Source organism: Peromyscus maniculatus, chromosome 6 (assembly GCF_049852395.1).
Source record: "Peromyscus maniculatus bairdii isolate BWxNUB_F1_BW_parent chromosome 6, HU_Pman_BW_mat_3.1, whole genome shotgun sequence".
In the NCBI taxonomy this organism is placed as follows: domain Eukaryota; kingdom Metazoa; phylum Chordata; class Mammalia; order Rodentia; family Cricetidae; genus Peromyscus; species Peromyscus maniculatus.
This window is the reverse complement of record NC_134857.1, coordinates 5452710-5469787: the sequence shown is the minus strand read 5'-3', so window position 1 is coordinate 5469787 and position 17078 is coordinate 5452710. Positions and strand designations below refer to the sequence as shown.

The 17078-nt window shown below is 48.1% G+C and overlaps 1 long non-coding RNA gene across 4 annotated transcripts in view; it reads left to right on the top strand.

The window, feature by feature from the left end:
- LOC107401774 (uncharacterized) overlaps positions 1-17078 on the top strand; it is a 96924-nt gene that overhangs the window by 39536 nt on the left and 40310 nt on the right. For 2 of the 4 annotated variants that reach the window (XR_013051986.1, XR_013051985.1), the window contains exon 3: positions 13627-13942. This is a non-coding gene — a long non-coding RNA (uncharacterized LOC107401774). Of the gene's footprint in view, positions 1-13626; positions 14254-17078 lie in introns of those variants that run through there. The other 2 variants (XR_013051988.1, XR_013051987.1) reach the window with 2 other exon arrangements.

Below are 17078 nucleotides of genomic sequence, written 5' to 3'. Positions count from 1 at the left end.
CTGTGGGTGACATGGCTCAGGACATCAGCACATTCTAGACTGCTTTCTTCCCTGGAGAAAGGCCATGACATGTTGAAACTTTATTCTTTTGAATCAATATGAGAAGTAGCTTCTAGACTGGCTCCTCCCCTCTTCCTCACCTTGGTCTTGAGGCCATAATGTGCCCACCCCCCAACACTGCCATTTCCAGATGCATTTTCTGGAACCAGATGTGACAGCTCTCCAGTTGCCTTGAACTTAGTCTCATGATTCTCCAATGCTGTATGTACACTTGCCTAGGATATCTCCTTCACGGAGACATCATTCTCAGCCATTGTTGCCAATCTAAATGTTACCATGGCAAAACCTCGTGGGGGTTATGCATTTGCTCCCCCATTTTCTGCATCCCGTACCTCATGGTAAGCTGTAGTCATCTGCTAACACATCTGCCGCCGCCCAGAAGACCACAGGACTGGGGGAGGCACTGATCTCCAGGCCTAGCACGTAGTAGGTTTGCAGTGTTGGTTAGAGAACCATCAGTGCTCTTAGAAGAAAGCTTTCCCTCCTGTGAAATGAAACAGCCTCTTGGCTACTGAGATTTTGTGATTTGGCTCAAAATAATAAAGTTGAAGAGGAAACCTAGCCCGACCTGTTGGAATGCACAGGGAAAAATTTCATTGCTCATTGGACTCTCAGTGCCATATGGCTTTCTCTTCACAGGCTGCTCTGTTGAGAATTACTTTTGCAGGTAATTTCCTAATGATTGCCTTGGGATAAACAAATTTATCAGACTTGTTTGGCTAATGTATTCAAGGAGGATCACAGGGGAAAAGTTTAATCATCGAAGAAGCCAGCCGGCGTCTGTCATTAAGGGAAGGGTCCAGAGCTGACGGGTGCTGAGCTGCGGTTGCTATGACTGCACATACTTTCCGATCCCTTTGTGAGGTCAACTGCAGCTCCCAAGCTGATTGGCTAAAATAAGATTATCCTGCTGGCCAACCATGGGGAGTTAATTTCATCAGAAAGAGAAGGATGGTGGGAAACCTGCCACGATGCTACAGAGGAATTTTCCGCAGCAGTCCACAGAGTCCAAGTTTGCTTTTTATTAAATTGATATGTTCTGTCTAATGAAACAATGTAAAGAGACAGACAGTGGCATTAGTCTATTTTGTATAGCCATGGGAACTTTAGTCTGGTTTTGTCAGAAAAGTGACTCTCAGAGTTAACCTTTATTTTCCTGTAATGCATCCACATAGCTGAACGCTATCGTCACATGCATTCATATAATTGGAGATGGGTGACTCTGGAAGGTACAAAGGAGCTGGCACAATGGCAGGTATCTGCTTGCAAGGCTTCAGCCCAAGGGGAATAATGGGCACAGAAACCTTACACAGAACTACTCGCTTGTGGACTGGACACGTCCTTGTGGTGGAATGAGGAGGCCCATGTTGCTCAGGAGTCTCTCTAGTAGTCTTCCCCACCACCCCCTGCTCTCCGCTTGGCATAGTCTTTGTTCTAGGAATTAATCACATAGCTTCACTGGTTATGTTTTAATTCTGTATAGGGAAGACACAGAGTGACCTTGGCCTGAAATGAAAACAAGGACAATGTCAACCTGCTTGCTTCAGTGGCTGGTGAAGCTAGGTGGCTGAATATAAAGTGTCACCAACATGGAGGTCGAAACATGAGCAGAACAAGGGTATGTGGATGTCTAAACATGAGCTGAACAAGGATGATGTAAGTGTTGCAGCTCCATAGAAAGGTACCCTGGCAGTCGGGAGCCAAGGGATACCACAAAGTCACTGTGAGTGTAGCAGCTTGCAGCCCGGCTCCAGGAGAAGGTTTCCCCAGTGTAACAGCTCTGCTGGGGCAGGGGAGGCTTTCCCCAGTGAAGCTGATACAGTTCTGCTCTGCTCAGAAGAAGGCTTACAGCTCTGCTCCCGTCAGGGCAAAGTTCCCCCAGCCAAAGTGTTACAGTTGGGCTCTGCTCTTCTCAGGTGAAGGTTGTTACCGCTGGGTTCCACTCCAGTGACAATGTCACACTGCACAACACACCTCATTCAAGAGGTTTATTGGGGAGGAAGAATCCAGGAGGGGGGCTGCCTCTAGCGGGAGAAACAGTAGCAAACTGAACAGGGGTACAGAGCTTATATAGGGTTTTTTGGGGGCAGGGGAGGGGAGCTTTGCAGGGTGGCTTGAGACTGGTGGATTTTTGTGGCAAGCTCAGGGGACTGGTGGAATTTTGTGCTTAGGGGTTGGTGGGATTCTGCAGCCTGACTCTGGGCAAGCTCAGGGATTGGTGGGATTTCAAGGCCCGGTCCTGGGATCAAGTCAGGGTCAGGGTGTTTTTTTTTTCCCCCCCTTGGCTCTTTTCACTCCTCAGACAACACCAATAGACACACTAAGATGGGGGGAGGGAGCTCAGAAGACCTGAACCCTACACAAAGAACTACAAGAAACTAAGGATTACTGAGAGGGGAAAAACAGTCTTTCCCAGGAAAGAGCACAATTATTGGTTATCCATACCAAACGGTCAGCCCTGAAAACATATATAAGTAACATTATCCAGTTACAAGGAGGTTGTATTTATGTACTTAAGAATATGTGTACACACACACACACACACACACACACACACACACACACACACACACACCATTTCTATGGAATTAAATTTGGTAAAGCAAGATCTGACCTAACCCCCATTTGAGGAGGGGAAGGGAGAAAGGAACCGCATTATGGATGAAAGAGACGGTATCATGAAGATGGACCTATTTTTAGGCCTGGGCTGATGCTATCCAGTGTGGAGGAAGAAGCAGAAGAAAGAGGCCGATGGGACTTTGGGGTTAACTGCATGGGGTTGCAGGGCAGACGGAAGCCCTGGGTGGAGCGCACTTCAGTCGGAGAACTAAAGCACTCTTAGCAAGCCAGGGCTCAGAGATCACTAAGAAATGCTCTCTGGCTCAGGCTGCACACACAGGCCCCTGCCACAGCTGTAGAAAGCTATGCTGCTAGGGAGAAACTGAGGACCCTTGGAGAAGACAGGTGCAAGATTAGCGGCAGCATCTGAGGACTACTAACCACACAGAGGGGACAGACACACTGTTGGCTATGCACAAGGCTTCACAAGCCGAAGGGTTCAGGGTTTGAACCCTGCTGTGGCCCAGTGATTGGCAGATTGTGCTGCCACCAGGCGAGAGCAGCCCAGGCCCCTGGGTGTGGGGCACCAACTTCTGCCCCGTGTGAGCAAGTCCCTGTAGGGTGAGGGCACTGGGCAAAGAGGCCCCACTCTCTATGCCCACAGTAATGCCCCTTGAGGGTTTTTGGTGGCACTGACATGTTGGGTGAAATAAAATGAATAACACACTTTCCAGTAGTATTTTCTCTGGACAAGAGATATTTAAAAATCCCCATTCCTTCTGTATTAATAACTTACCAGAAAGTTCTAATCAGCTCTCAGTTGTATAGTTTTTGTTTATCTTTTTTTCCTGGGCTAATCAAAGATGAGGGTATACTTTTTCCCTTGCTCTAACTAGAAAAACATAATTGAGAAAGGAATAGAGTGACGTCTTCTGCCCTTAACTACCAGTTTCCCAGTCACTGGTGGTCAGGAGTGCTCCACCACCCACCCACCTTCTCTGGACAAACACTAATGAACTGGTTTGTGTTTTCTACTTTGCATTTAATGATATGTATTGAAGATTCTTTGACATAATCAATGAATGAATGTCTTCAGTGTGTAGCTGCATGGTATTTCATTCTATTTTTAAATCATAATTTATTTAAATCTCAAGTGTTAAATGCATTGTTTTCATTATGTGATATTAAAACAGTATTTTAATGAATAATCTTATCTATAAATATTTTGCATACATGTGTGTTAAAATTCCCGATGGAATTTTGGGGTCAGGGATGTATGTATGTGCAATTTTGACAGGCACCCTCATGGCCCCCTTGGATGTATCTGTTGGCATAGCCCCTGCCATCTTGGTGACAGTCTGGCCTTTAGCGGAGGCTCTGTTCTGTGATGGGAGGTCAAATCTCTGCACTCATGAGTACAATGTGTTTGTTCCCTAAGTGTCCTCAGAGAAAGTGTCTTCCTGCCTCCTACTTCCTTCCTGAGGCAGTGGGCTATGTGTGTGTGTGTGTGTGTGTGTGTGTGTGTGTGTGTGTGTGTGTGTGTGTGATGTGTGGTGTATGTGTGTGGTGTGTGTGTGTGTGTGTGTGTGTGTGTGTGAGAGAGATGTGTGGTGTATGTGTGTGGTGTGGTGTGTGGTGTGTGGTGTGTGTGTGTGTGTGTGTGTGTGTGTGTGTGTGTGTGTGTGAGAGAGAGAGAGAGATGTGTGGTGTATGTGTGTGGTGTGGTGTGTGGTGTGTGGTGTGTGGTGTGTGTGTGTGTGTGTGACAGAAGTAGCTCCCTAAACCGAGAACACTGGTTGGTCTTTCCCATTCAGATATGTGTCCTGTCCATTTGATTTTTAAAATTCCACAATGGAGTTCATTCCTTTGCTTAACATTTGTGTCATCGAAACATAACTGAGTCTCATCAGTCATTATCAGCCATGTTATGAATTACTTCCTCCCTAAGCAGATCCGCCATGGAGAAAGTCACGAGAGGGGTGGGGTTGGGGGAGGGGAGAAAATGACTTTGGTGTGGAGACAGAGGAAATACAAACTACTTCCTGTTTAGCAGTTTGGCCCCTCTGCTTTCAGAGAGGTCCCTGTGAGGTGGGTCTCACCTGGCCATTCTCTGCTTGGTACATTTCAGGGTCTTCAGGGTCTCAGGTGAGTGTCTGGAGTCTGATCTTTCACAACCTGGCTCTTCTAGTGTTCAGAGCCTGCTCTCGGAGATCCTGGCCTCAGAGTCACAGCCACAGCAGCTGCCTGTGGGTGGGAGTTTGTCACCCCTGTTGGGCACCTGTACCCAGCTTGGGTAGCTTTCCTAGTGCCTGCGGGTGTGACAACTCACTAGCTCCCTCACAGACTCTTTCAGACACCTTTTGCCATTCTTCCCAACTTAGAGTCCCTAAGTTAAATTGCCAGACACATCCCTACTAATGTCCTTAGCATCCTAACGGCCTTAAAACACCGCTCCTGCTCTCCTACTTCCTGTAAGTGCACGTCATGGACACGCCCCTTTTTGACTTGCCTTTTTTTTTTAAAGACACTGATGCAAATTAGTAGCTCCTAAAATGCTTTTAGAATGATAAATGAGTAGATTGTTGACAATCTGCTGACAGTTATCAGCTTTCAAGTGAACACTGGTTATAAAGAAATAAAGACTGAGGGCTGGGGACATAGCTCAGTGATAGAGCTCACGCCCAGAATGAACAAGACACCCACAGATCACTCGCTCTCTCTCCAAAAAAGACTAAAACTAGAAGATAGTCACCACCTACATTATTAGACTTGAATATTCTCAATTTGATTTGTGTTTGATAGTATATAATAGTTGGGGTTGCTTTAGAAACTAGAGTGAGGATTTTGTCTCACCTGTCCGTACATGAGAGTCTCAGTTACAGGAATGGATCTTGGCTTCAGAGCCCCTTAGCACAAAACCACACATGTGGACATTTACATGCACATGCACACACTTATACACACACACACACAAAGACACATATCCACACATAGACATGCACACATACTCATGCACACACTTACACATATATCCACACATAGACACAGACACATACTCACGCACGCACACACACACACACACACAAAGACACATACTCATGCACACACTTACACACACACACACAGACACACACATACTCATGCACACCTAAACACAAACACACTATACTGGTTAGGTTTTTGCTGCTGTGATAAATAACATGACCCAAAGCAGCGTGAGGAGGAGAGGTTAATTATGCCTTTCAGTTTACAGTCTTTTATGAAGGGAAGGTGGCAAGAACCTGGAGGCAGGAACTGAAGCAGGGGCCACAGATTAATGCCGCTTAGTACCTTGTTTCCCATGGCTTGCTCAACTTGCTTTCTTAAACAACCCAGAACCACCTGGCCAGGGATCAGTCGTTAATCAAGAAAATACCCCAGATTTGCCTACAAACCAATTGTAGGGAGGTGTTTTCACAATTAAGAGTCCTTCTTTCCAAATAGGTCTATATTCGAGTCAGCTTGACAAAAACGAAGCAACACACACACACACACACTCACACACACTCACACATGCACGCACATATACATTCAGAAACATGCATATATGCACAGACACATACTCTTACATATGGACACACATGTACTGGCACAACTGCAGCACACTGATGCTGCCTGTGTGTGGCTGGCATGTGGAAGCCAGTCTTTTGGCTTGCAGTGAGAGACAAAGCTTAGTCTGTTTGGTGGCCATTTCGGAGGAAGGAACCAGAAGGGCTGTAAGCCTTGATTCTCCCAAAGTGGCATTGATGTCACTGGACAAGTCTCGCTTGAGTGATGGGAGTTGTGTTGAACTGGGTAAGGTTATTTGTATAAAGTTATGGGTATCCAGACGTGGGTGTCCCTTGGTCACTTATTATAGGACTTTTCCTGTGCAGATGCTGAGGTTGGCATCAGCTGCTGGCACAGATGTGGGCGTGGATGGCTCCAGCAGCACTGCTTCCTGGTGTGCTGGCCTGCACCTGTCACGCTCCACCTTCCAGCTAGGTGGTTTTTTTTTTGTTTTGTTTTGTTTTTTTCTGAGTAGATTTCTTGCCCTTGAATTCAGGTGCGATTTTATGTGGTTTTTCACCTGAAACTCAAGCCGCCAGAGCTCTCAGCATCTCAAGTTAGCAAATTGTGGTTTATCTTAGCCCCAGGGACATCCCATGTTATTTTGGTAGTAGACCAGCATGTTCTCCTTACTATCAGGTAGTATTAATGAAGTTTCTCTGTATTACAGTGTGTGTGTGTGTGTGTGTGTGTGTGTGTGTGTGTGTGTGTGTGTGTAGGTGACATGTATGGCCTTCATGCTTGTAGTATCGGGTCAGGTAAAGCTGACATATGTCACCCAGACGACCTGATTTTGAAGCCTGGCTTCATCTAGCCAGGTTGAAGCTGAGTAGGATCCAGGAAGGACAGGTGCCTGCGTGTGGAGGTTCAGCATTGGGCTGGGGCCACCACGTTGGGGTGATAAGAGAAGGAACATCCCTAAACCCAGAAAAACTGCACTTCATGCCTCAGGCCAAGAGTGTGTTTCTGTGTCATGAAGCACTTTACAAGCCAGCTGAACAAGCTCTAGACCCTGGCAACAAGCTAGCAAAGGGTGTGTACAGGCGTTCATAGAGCAAGAGATCAGGCTGTCATGTCCAGGAGAAGCCACCCAGCCCTTCTCAGGAAAAATGTAAATTCCCGTTACAGTGTGATTCCATTTCCATCATCACATCGCGCCGGGAGCGGCTCACACCCACAGATGACTTCTGTGGAGAGAAGTCTGCTGGTACCTATGCAGACGGGACGTGCGGGTCATGGACCCAGCGGGTCTTCTTCGCAAGGCACTGCACATGCGTTCTCTGAAGTGTGAACTGACCCCCTGTGTGAAATGTGAACTGACCCACTGTGTGAAGTGTGAACTGACCCACTGTGTGAAGTATGAACTGACCCACTGTGTGAAGTGTGAAGTGACTCACTGGAGCATCGTTTGCGGTGCCGCGGTTTCAGAACCTGGAGAGTAGACTTACTGAACAGGCAGGAGAACGTCAGAGCACAAAGCAGCCGCACACCGGAACAAGAGGAACTTTTAAAAACTTGATGGGAAGTCAAAGATTCATAGTTAAAAAAAATCCAAGTGTGGAAAACATGCTTAGTTGGCTCTGTGTTCAAAAATGGTAAAACAGGCCTTACTACATGCTTCTTGTCTTGTGCACAGGTAGGAAGAGGGAGAAAATGCAATGTTTTCCAGTGAAGAGAATGAGACAGCAGAGAGAGAGAGAGCGCTTCCCACTTGGCATCATTTTGTGAAATTTTTTGAGTTTTGGATCATATTAATTCAGCCAGCCTTCTAGAGAATGCTCATCAACACTGTGTCCTGCTGACTGCCGTAGCCAGAGTTTAAGGTGAAAGGTAAGGTGTGAATGTCGTCTCGAATTACTTCGAACCATGACATCCTACTCTGTCTTTTGACATCCACCAACAGCCAAAATAAATCTAATGCCCCAGGAGGATCGTGGGCCCCTCATGAGCTCCCTGGGCCCCTGGTGTCCAGAATCAAGCACCCACTCTACAGTGAGATGGCTTTGAAAGAGCCGGCTGAGTCTGGATTTTGTTGTGTTGCTCACAGGCTAGCTCAGGTGAGTCTCCTAATGTGTGGGAACCTTGGCTCTCCACCTCTAGGACGGAAGACTGTTATCACACTATGGCTTGATCTTGGCTGCTCTGGTGTACAACAGTATTTGTAGTTTTTAGAGTCCTAACTTTAGTGGCCATCAGCTTTCCCATGGCCCTCAGCATTGGTGTCTCAGCCATTACCAGAACCATGGTAAAAGCGGCTAAGGTTTTCCCAGCCCGAGTTTCATTACAGCCCTCTGGCCTGTGGTTTTCTGGCATCTGTCTCATTGGTTCATCTTCAGGACAGTCACATTTTTTTTTTTTTTCATTTTTCAAGACAGGGTTTCTCTGTGTAGTTTTGGTGCCTGTTCTGGATCTCCTTCTGTAGACCAGGCTGGCCTCGAACTTAGAGATTCACCTGCCTCTGCCTCCTGAGGTTAAAGGCATGGGCCACCACCGCCTGACAGGACAGTTAATTTTGTTCTCACATACACAATACAGTTCTGAACAGTTCTGCTTTTGTGGCCAGGCCTGCTAGGCTTTTCTAGGTAGCCTTCTCTTGCAGTGGAGAAGGGAAGGATTTTGGTGTTGGAACTTGGAGGCTACAGTGTCTGGATCACCAGGGACCTGGAAACAATCGCACTTGCCTAGGGTGAGCATTTGTGTCAAGTGCCCAAACATGGGTGATGTTTCTGTGCCTTCTTGGTCTTAACCAGCACTCTGGTACCTACGGCGGAGTGGTGGGCCCATCTGAGTGAAGCTAGGACGATTTACAGTCGCAGCCATATAAAACGTGCCTGTGGCCTGCATGGTGTTTGCTTAAGCAACCATCAGGACCTGTAACCAAGTGACTTCAAAGGCTCCGAGTTGGTTAGTTTATAGTCGGTCTGAGAAATGACAGGAGTCTCAGGTTTATGTGTAGTTACATACTTTAATGGGAGAAAAATTCATACAGAGTCAATCGCTTAGTTGCTATGGGGAGATAGAATGCTTTTTGAAAATGTTTCTCTTTAAAGTCAAAGATAAATCACTTTCAAGGTGGAGAGGAGGCAGAAGGGGAAGGAGCCCAGACCGGAGAGGCTGGGTTTCCCCAGACATTATTGCTGCTTGTGTGCCTACAGCCCAGAACAGCTGGTGAGTGTGAGAAACCCGAGAAAGGGCTCTCTCGCTTTAATCCAGCCTGCTGCTTTCCTGGGCCCGTTTTACTGTAATTCTGGGCGGCCAAGGGACAAAGGCTGTTGACTGATACGTGCAATTACCTTCTCTAATACTGCTCTCAACTGTCGGCCCTGACTGACAAAAGTGGATGAGGTTTAGTTAAGGTCTGAGAAAATGTTCCATTAATAAAAGCCATGCCCATCCCGAGGCAGCCATCCTCCCTCAGACCTTTTCATCTGTTTTCTGGAAAGATAAGGTCTGCTGATGGAGAGTTAAGGAGGGGTGCTCAGCTTGGTCACTGGAGACAGCAAAGCTGCCTTCCAGCAGCTCTCCACGGCATTTGTGGGTGACCTGCACCTGGAGTGAGGAGAGTGAATTTGGACAACTGGATAGGGTTTTCCTAGGAGCCAGGGGCCGTTTGAAAAAGTTGAGCCAGATCTTGCTTGGTGTCTGTCCTCCATTTGGTTTCGTGTAAGTAAAAAAGAATAGGGAGGAGTTTTCTCCTGGCTCATTGTCCTTCAGACCTCAGACCTCCAGACCCTGGTTATTCCCACGACGAACGAGCTGTAGATGGAAACCCTTTCCCATACAGGAGGCGGGGGCAGTCTGCACAGACTCAGAAGCAGGAATGACTCTAGTAAGGAGGTCACCATGGCCACCACCTCTACCTGTCCACACTGACTGCAGACGAGACCTCTGAAGGGTCCTAATTACAAGTGTCCTTTGACTAGCTGAGGCAGACTCTGTGGGAAGATGTCCTGATGGGAACTATGAGCCGAGGCTGGGAGGGCATCTCTGTTTGACAAGCCTGAGCTGCTAGCCTTGGTGCAGACAGACCAAATGGAGGCCAGTATGTCACCGTGACTTGGGAGCTGTGGCCAACACACCCCGTGGGCTCCTTCGGCTATGCAGGGTGTAGGAAGTCGCTGGGCCATGGAGGCTGTGATTTATCCACAAGCCCAGAGAAAGGTAACTGAGGGCAGAAGGAGGACTCCCTCATCTATCTCAATGTAGCTTTTCTCTCTCTCAGATCTCCAAGGTGCTCATCTTAGGGTTTCTATTGCTGTGAAGAGACACCATGACCAGGGTAACTCTTATAAGGAAAACATTTAATTGGAGTGGCTCACTTACAGTTTCAGTCCATTATCATCATGATGGGGAACATGGTAGCATGCAGTCAGACATGGTGCTGGAGCTGAGCGTGCTACATCTTGCAGGCAACAGGAAGTCGACTGACTGTCACACTGAGGGAAGCTTGAGCAAAAGAGATCTCAAGGCCCACTACCTCAGTGACACACACCTCCAACAAGGCCACACCCCCACTCCCTTTGGTGGCCATTTTCTTTCAAACCACCACAGTGCCACACTCGGTTTTTATTGTACAGTACGCCACACGATGAAGCCTCCACGCTATTTGCAGCAGCAATCCTGTGGCAAAGGTCATTATGGAGTCTGAATGTAAGCCAAGGGCTCTGAACTGTTTTAGAGCCTCAGAACCAGGGCACAGCACACACGTTTCTTTCATGTTTCTGCAGATGTGAGGAAGCAGCCTTCTCTTAGATGAGAGCCTGCCTTTACCTTGCCCCCTCTGTAGGGGCCTTGGGGACTGGTAACCAGGTTCGTGTGGCAGCAACACTGGAACTTCCTGCTGCTCTGCTGAGTCATGAGCTGATACCAGAAGTGTGGACCACAGCTAGGGAAGCGCACATCCCCCTGCCTCAGAAGAGAATCAGGCAAAGTGCAGAGAAGGGGTGAGTGCTCAGAGAAGGAGGTACCACAGACTGTACAGGTCAGGGGTGGCATCTGGAAGAAGAAGCAGGGTCCCCTACTTGGATCCCCAATTTTCAACTCAGAGAATGGGGTGCGTAGTCACTGAGTGCTGGGAAGAAAGAATGCATTTTTCCTTAACCTGGGATTGAAAAGACAGGAGAGAGGAGACACAGTTGTCCCCGGAGAGAGGGATGTAATGTGGGAGGCCACTAGACTGAAGAGGCTGCTGCAAGGGAGGCTGCTGCAAGGGAGGTTGATGTCATATCCATAGAAGTGCTTTTGTGACCACTCTGTTGTAGACTTACCTAGTAGAGTTTAGAACTTCTCACAAGGCAGGAGGACTTTCAGACCAAATGATGTCCTACCTGGCTACGTCATGGCAAAGAGAGACCATTGCATTGTGGTATGCAAGCGACAGCTGTTAGGGAGCTAGGGTTTAGTGATGTAGATAGCTGTACCCATGGGGGAGTGTGAGCATTGTGGCCTGGTCATGGAGGCAGAGGTATCAGTCAGTGATGCTGCTGTGATGTGATTTCACAGGAAAAGGTAAGGATGGGGTGAGGACAGCAGTGACGAGGAGTTCACCTGCTGTCACTGTAACTCTGCATGCCTCTCACGCCACAGACAGCACACACAGCAAATGGGATGTCCACAACAGTGCTGTGAGTTGGGATAAGCTCAGAGTCACACTCAGCTGGCACTGAGATTTGGGCCTTGAGTCCCTCTGTGAACTTTCGATCCTCAATGGAGAGTCCACTGTGCCTTTCCTTTCTTTGGAAATAGGCCTTCTGTGGAGACCATGGTCCCATCTGACTTCTGTAAGAAGGACAGGACACTTCTACAGAGGGAGCCATACAGGGACAACCCTGTCTCTACCTGCTACCCTGTTACACAGTTAGCTATGCGCACCTCCAGCTCACTAGCCCAATGCCTTCTGTTTAAGCAAAACACAGGTGTTGACACCCCAACTCAACAAACAGTTATCTCTAGGAGTATGACTCAGTGCCCACATTTTCCCATAAAAAATGAAATGACATTTATTAAGACTTTAGACAGTATAGAAGAGAAAGTTCTGAATTCTTTCACTAACCTCCAGTCTTCCTTCCTAAGGGCATGTGATCTCAACCACTCTGTGAGCCTTCCTGAATCCTTGTATGATTCTTTTTGTGCATGTTTCTGTGTGTGATGCATGTACACACAGAGTATGTTCCTTCCAGCCTGGGAATTGCTCGTGTGTATGTGGTCGTATCCAGCTGTTCACATGGATGCTCAGATTCAAACTCGAATCCACATGTTCACATAGCAATACTCTCACCTACTGAGCCACCTCCCTGTACCCCATCTCTGAGTCTTTTAGTTTCAGACCTGATGATCAGGTGTACTGTTGAGGACCTGGCCCTGCTGTCTGTCTGAGGGATGTGTCTTCTGTGAGATGCCAGAGCAGGGAGGGATGGGGAAGCTTGGGTATTGAGGGGAAGCTGAGGGTACTAGGCAGATGGCAGAGGCCAGGGTAGAGCCTAGAAAGCATGCTTGGAATAGCAGTTTTCTGAGGACTGAAGGAAGGTCAATGGTCAGAACTGCCCAGGGATTAGTACTGAAATATTTCCATGGATGATTTGAAGAGGCCTCGATCCTGGAGGACAGGGTGAGCAGGCACTGGTACTGGGAGGGGAGCACTTCTGACTCTCCATTGAGGGGACTTCCTTGGGCACTGTGAAAACAGCAGGCAGAGAAACAGTGCTTGTGGTACGCCCTGAGGCACAGGCCTTGTATACAGCAGGCAGGTAGTTGACCTGAGGGAGGAAGACAGGTTGAAATCTGGTGTAAAGCAAAAGTGCTGATCCATAGCACAGAAGGGCCAGCTGTGCTGGGAGGGTGGATTTGAACTAGGCACCCTTGGATGTAGCTCGAGAGTTTCTCTCCAGGTCCCGCCAAGCCCCAGCAGTCCCACAGCCCACTTGTAAAATAAACACACAGATGCTTATATTTTTTAAACTGTTTGGCCTAATGGCTCAGAATTCTTGCTATCTAGTTAGTCTATCTTAAATTAACTCATTTCTATTAATCTATATCTTGCCACGTGACTCATGTCTTACTGGTACTTTACATCCTGCTCCTCATCATGGCGGCTGGCAGCATCTCTCTGCCTCAGCCTTCCACTTCCCAGACTTCTCCTCTCTCTTTGTCCCGCCTATACTTCCTGCTTGGCTACTGGCCAATCAGCATTTTATTATCAATCAATCATCCACAGCACTTGGAGTTTCTTTTCTGACCCAAGGTTGGTACCTTATTATCCACAGTTGTGAATTGCCTAAGCCTTCAGCCTTTAGATTCTGGAGAGGGGGCCAAAGTGATCTATCACGGACAGAATCTGTCACAGACAGAATCTGTCATAGTATAATCTTGTCGCTTTTGTCAAACACTTGTCTATAATTTTTTTACCTGCTTGTTTTCTAGTCCTTCTGGATCCCTTGGAAGAAGAGGAGGCCAGCTGCATTCCTCTGTGAGACTCAGGCTATGCTGAGTGAGAAGTCAAGCTTTGATGATTGTCCCTCCTCTGTGGACTCACAGGCACGTGAGTCAGCTACACACTTCTGAGGACGCGTGTCTGAGAGAAACCGTCACATACTCATCACTTGAAGTGACAAGGCTGGCCCAGCCTGGGATTTTGCTTTTGCTGGCTGGCTGTTTCTACAGCAGGAACACCTGTAAAAATGTCTTAGCTGCAGAGCTGCTAGAGACCAGTACCATTTCGATCTCTCCTGGGTATCAGGTGTGGATATGGGCACCGTGAGGAAAAGGTTGAGATTTCTGCCTTCCCTCTTCTGTTTATCCTCAGTGTCTCTCCCAAATGACAGCAGCAGTTTCTGAGCACCAGCGTAAGCTCAAGGGCCAAGCATCCCATTTTACAGATGGGCCAACTGAAGTACCAATGTGATATTCCTCGTGTACTGGGGATCATGGAGCACAAGGCTTCAATGGTTATGACCTGAGTGTTTTATATAACACGTGGGTTATTATTCCCCAAGGGATAGCCTGTACTTTATATAACATTTGGATTGTTATCCCCCAAGGGATAGCCTGTGCTTTATATAACATTTGGATTGTTATCCCCCAAGGGATAGCCTGTGCTTTATATAACATTTGGATTGTTATCCCCCAAGGGATAGCCTGTGCTTTATATAACATTTGGATTGTTATCCCCCAAGGGATAGCCTCTGCCTTGGTGTAGTCCCTTGCTGTGTGCGGTGACCTACACTCCTCCCCAACCCACCCCCCATGGCTCTGTACATTCCCAGGAACCACATGGCTGTGTCAGTTTCTGTCCACCTTGAACCCTCTTGGGCATGGACTTCACAGTCCAGATGCCAGGTGCCAGTGTTCCCTGTAGAACGGGGTTGGCACTTTGCTATCCTTGTCACTTCGGTTTCTCACTTGGCAGCATGCCGCCTTCTGACTTGTCCCCAGGCCCCAGATCCCCTTTGATTTTCAGACATTTCACAAATGCCACTGCTTCATGAGATTCCTGTTTTCAGGGTTTCGTGGGACTTGTCAACTTTGTTGAGCAATGGGAGGCAGGAGAGCAACTCTTAAGCTTGAAGATGGGTCCAGTCCTGGGAGGTCCTATGCTGTGCTCACAAGCCCTGAGTGTTAGGGCTCTGACAGTGCTCCTGGTGCAGTGAAATACCCTCAAGCCACTGAAGTCTTTCTAGTGAGCCATTGGATTGCTGCTGCCGAGAGCCACGCCCAGTTGTACCCAGGGCCAGAGCTTTTTCCTCTTATGCTGTTGTGTTGTTTTCTGATCATCAAGAATAGGAAAGAATCAGATTGCTCTCAAAAGAGAAGGTTCTGGTGATGCACCAAAAGTGGGGTACCAGGTTAGGGGGTTCAGCATGGGGCACTGTAAGCAGAAGGGATGAGTTAGTGGATTTCTCTGATGACCTGTGCTATGCAGGGAGGTCACCAGGAACTCCTGTTTCATTGAGGCACCAGAAATCTTACCGCTTGGGTCCCCTTGCTGTGCATACCACCTTGTGTCCTGGGGCTTCAGGCTGACAAGCCCTCTGGAAGAGGGACAATCTGCAGGCAGGGATCGTTAAAGGTAAAGACATGACCCATGCCACCAAGTAGCCATACAAGAGGTTATAGAAGGGATCCCCACAGGTTCCAGGAGTGTGGGAGGACTTCACAGGGAATTGAGGGGTCTAGGTAGACGGGAAGGACCAGAAAGGGAAACAGCAGAGGCAGAACACAGAGCCCATGTTCAGATAAGAAAGGCTAGAAGGTGGATTGTGGGCCCTGGGTATGTGCCAGGGCACATCACGAGAAAGCCAGGGGGAAATGAAGCTGAGAGCAGCATGTGGCTGGGTTTAGATGTGAAAGTTTACCTCTGTGTCCCAGGGTGCTTCAGCCCACCCACCCCAGAGTCAGACCATGGCCTTTGGATGTACTCTCTTGTCTCCAAGACTAATGTCAGAGGCTCAGGATACTTTCTTTTCTACAAGACATTTTAGACTCAGCCAGGATGAGTCTAAATGCCTGGGCATTCTCGGGTGACATCAGTCTTCCTGGACGCTCTATTTCTATTGCTCCATTCCCACCCTGCTCACCCCATTTTGCTTGTCTTCCTTCATATTTCAAGGATTTCCTAATGAGGGGGCATGTTACCTCGCCTTCTAATGCTAGCATACAGTAAGCACTCAGTACATTATGATGGGGGAATGTCTCTAGTCTAGCATTCATGTGTTTTTCAGGCAGCGAGGAGGCAGAATGACTACAGAAGAGTAGAGGGCAGTTGTCGCGTCTGTGTGCTGAAGGCTGATTCAGGCTTGCTCTTAGAGAGAGCCAGCCTTGTGGCGCTCATTGCAGCAGCCTGCAGCCTCTCCTGCCCGCCTGTCCTGGCGCTGTATTTTCTCCCCTTGTCACTTGGTTCCCCTTACGAGGAGTAGAGCCACTCCTCGGGAATTTTGTTATATGGCAAGACTGCCACGACCTGAATGAGTCACCACAACCTTAGTGTAATTGCTCACACCGCCACACGCCGACTGATCCACTTTACCAAAAGGGCCATCTTGGGCCTGGACAAGGGCTTGCTGCAGTAGTTGGCCTCTACTATCTGCCTTATTTGCATACTACATCTTTTGTATCTGGGCACTCCGTTGAGCTGCTGGAACAGCTGCATTTATTTGCAGGAAGAGATTAAAGTGGGTGTGTGAGAGTATGGGAGGCAAAGAGCAGCCAATGCACAGGGCAGACAACTGCATGGGGCTCTGGCCACGCAGTGTTAAGAGCAGAGAGATCGGCAGAGCTGATCCCGGGGGGATCCATGTCCGAGCCCTTGTTTCACAGTTCCCTTTGAAGAGTGCTGGTCGCCGAAGGCCAATCCCACACTGATGTGTGGGGCAGGCGGTGTGGACAGACAGTCTCTCCAGGCCTTAGCATCTGTGCATCTTGGAGCTGAGCTTTAAGACTAGATTCCTTTACTGTCCAAACACGGTAGGTCACGTTTTCATCTTTGCTCATTTCTTTTGATGATATGAACACGAGTGCCCCAAACCTTAAGCCATTATCAATGATGGGCTCTGAAAGTGCTATTTCCACTTTAGTCTGTAGAAGTGAGCTGTCCTTACTAGACAAGGTCCACCCACATCAAGATACGAAGTAACTGCACCATAGGAGGGGTGAGCACATTCCTGATGTGGTAGCAAAGGGCAAGTATGTATCATTCAGCACATTTGACTGTGTGTACCACAGAGTGAGCCCCAGGCAGAGGCTGGTGATAAAGGAAACCAGGTCCTCCATGCCGCTGCCCACAAGAAGTTCACAGTCTAGTGCAGTTGACAGGTGTGCAGCAGTTACATCAAAAGGAGGTGTGTTTGACATGTTGTGGACATGGGGAGGCCAGGGGA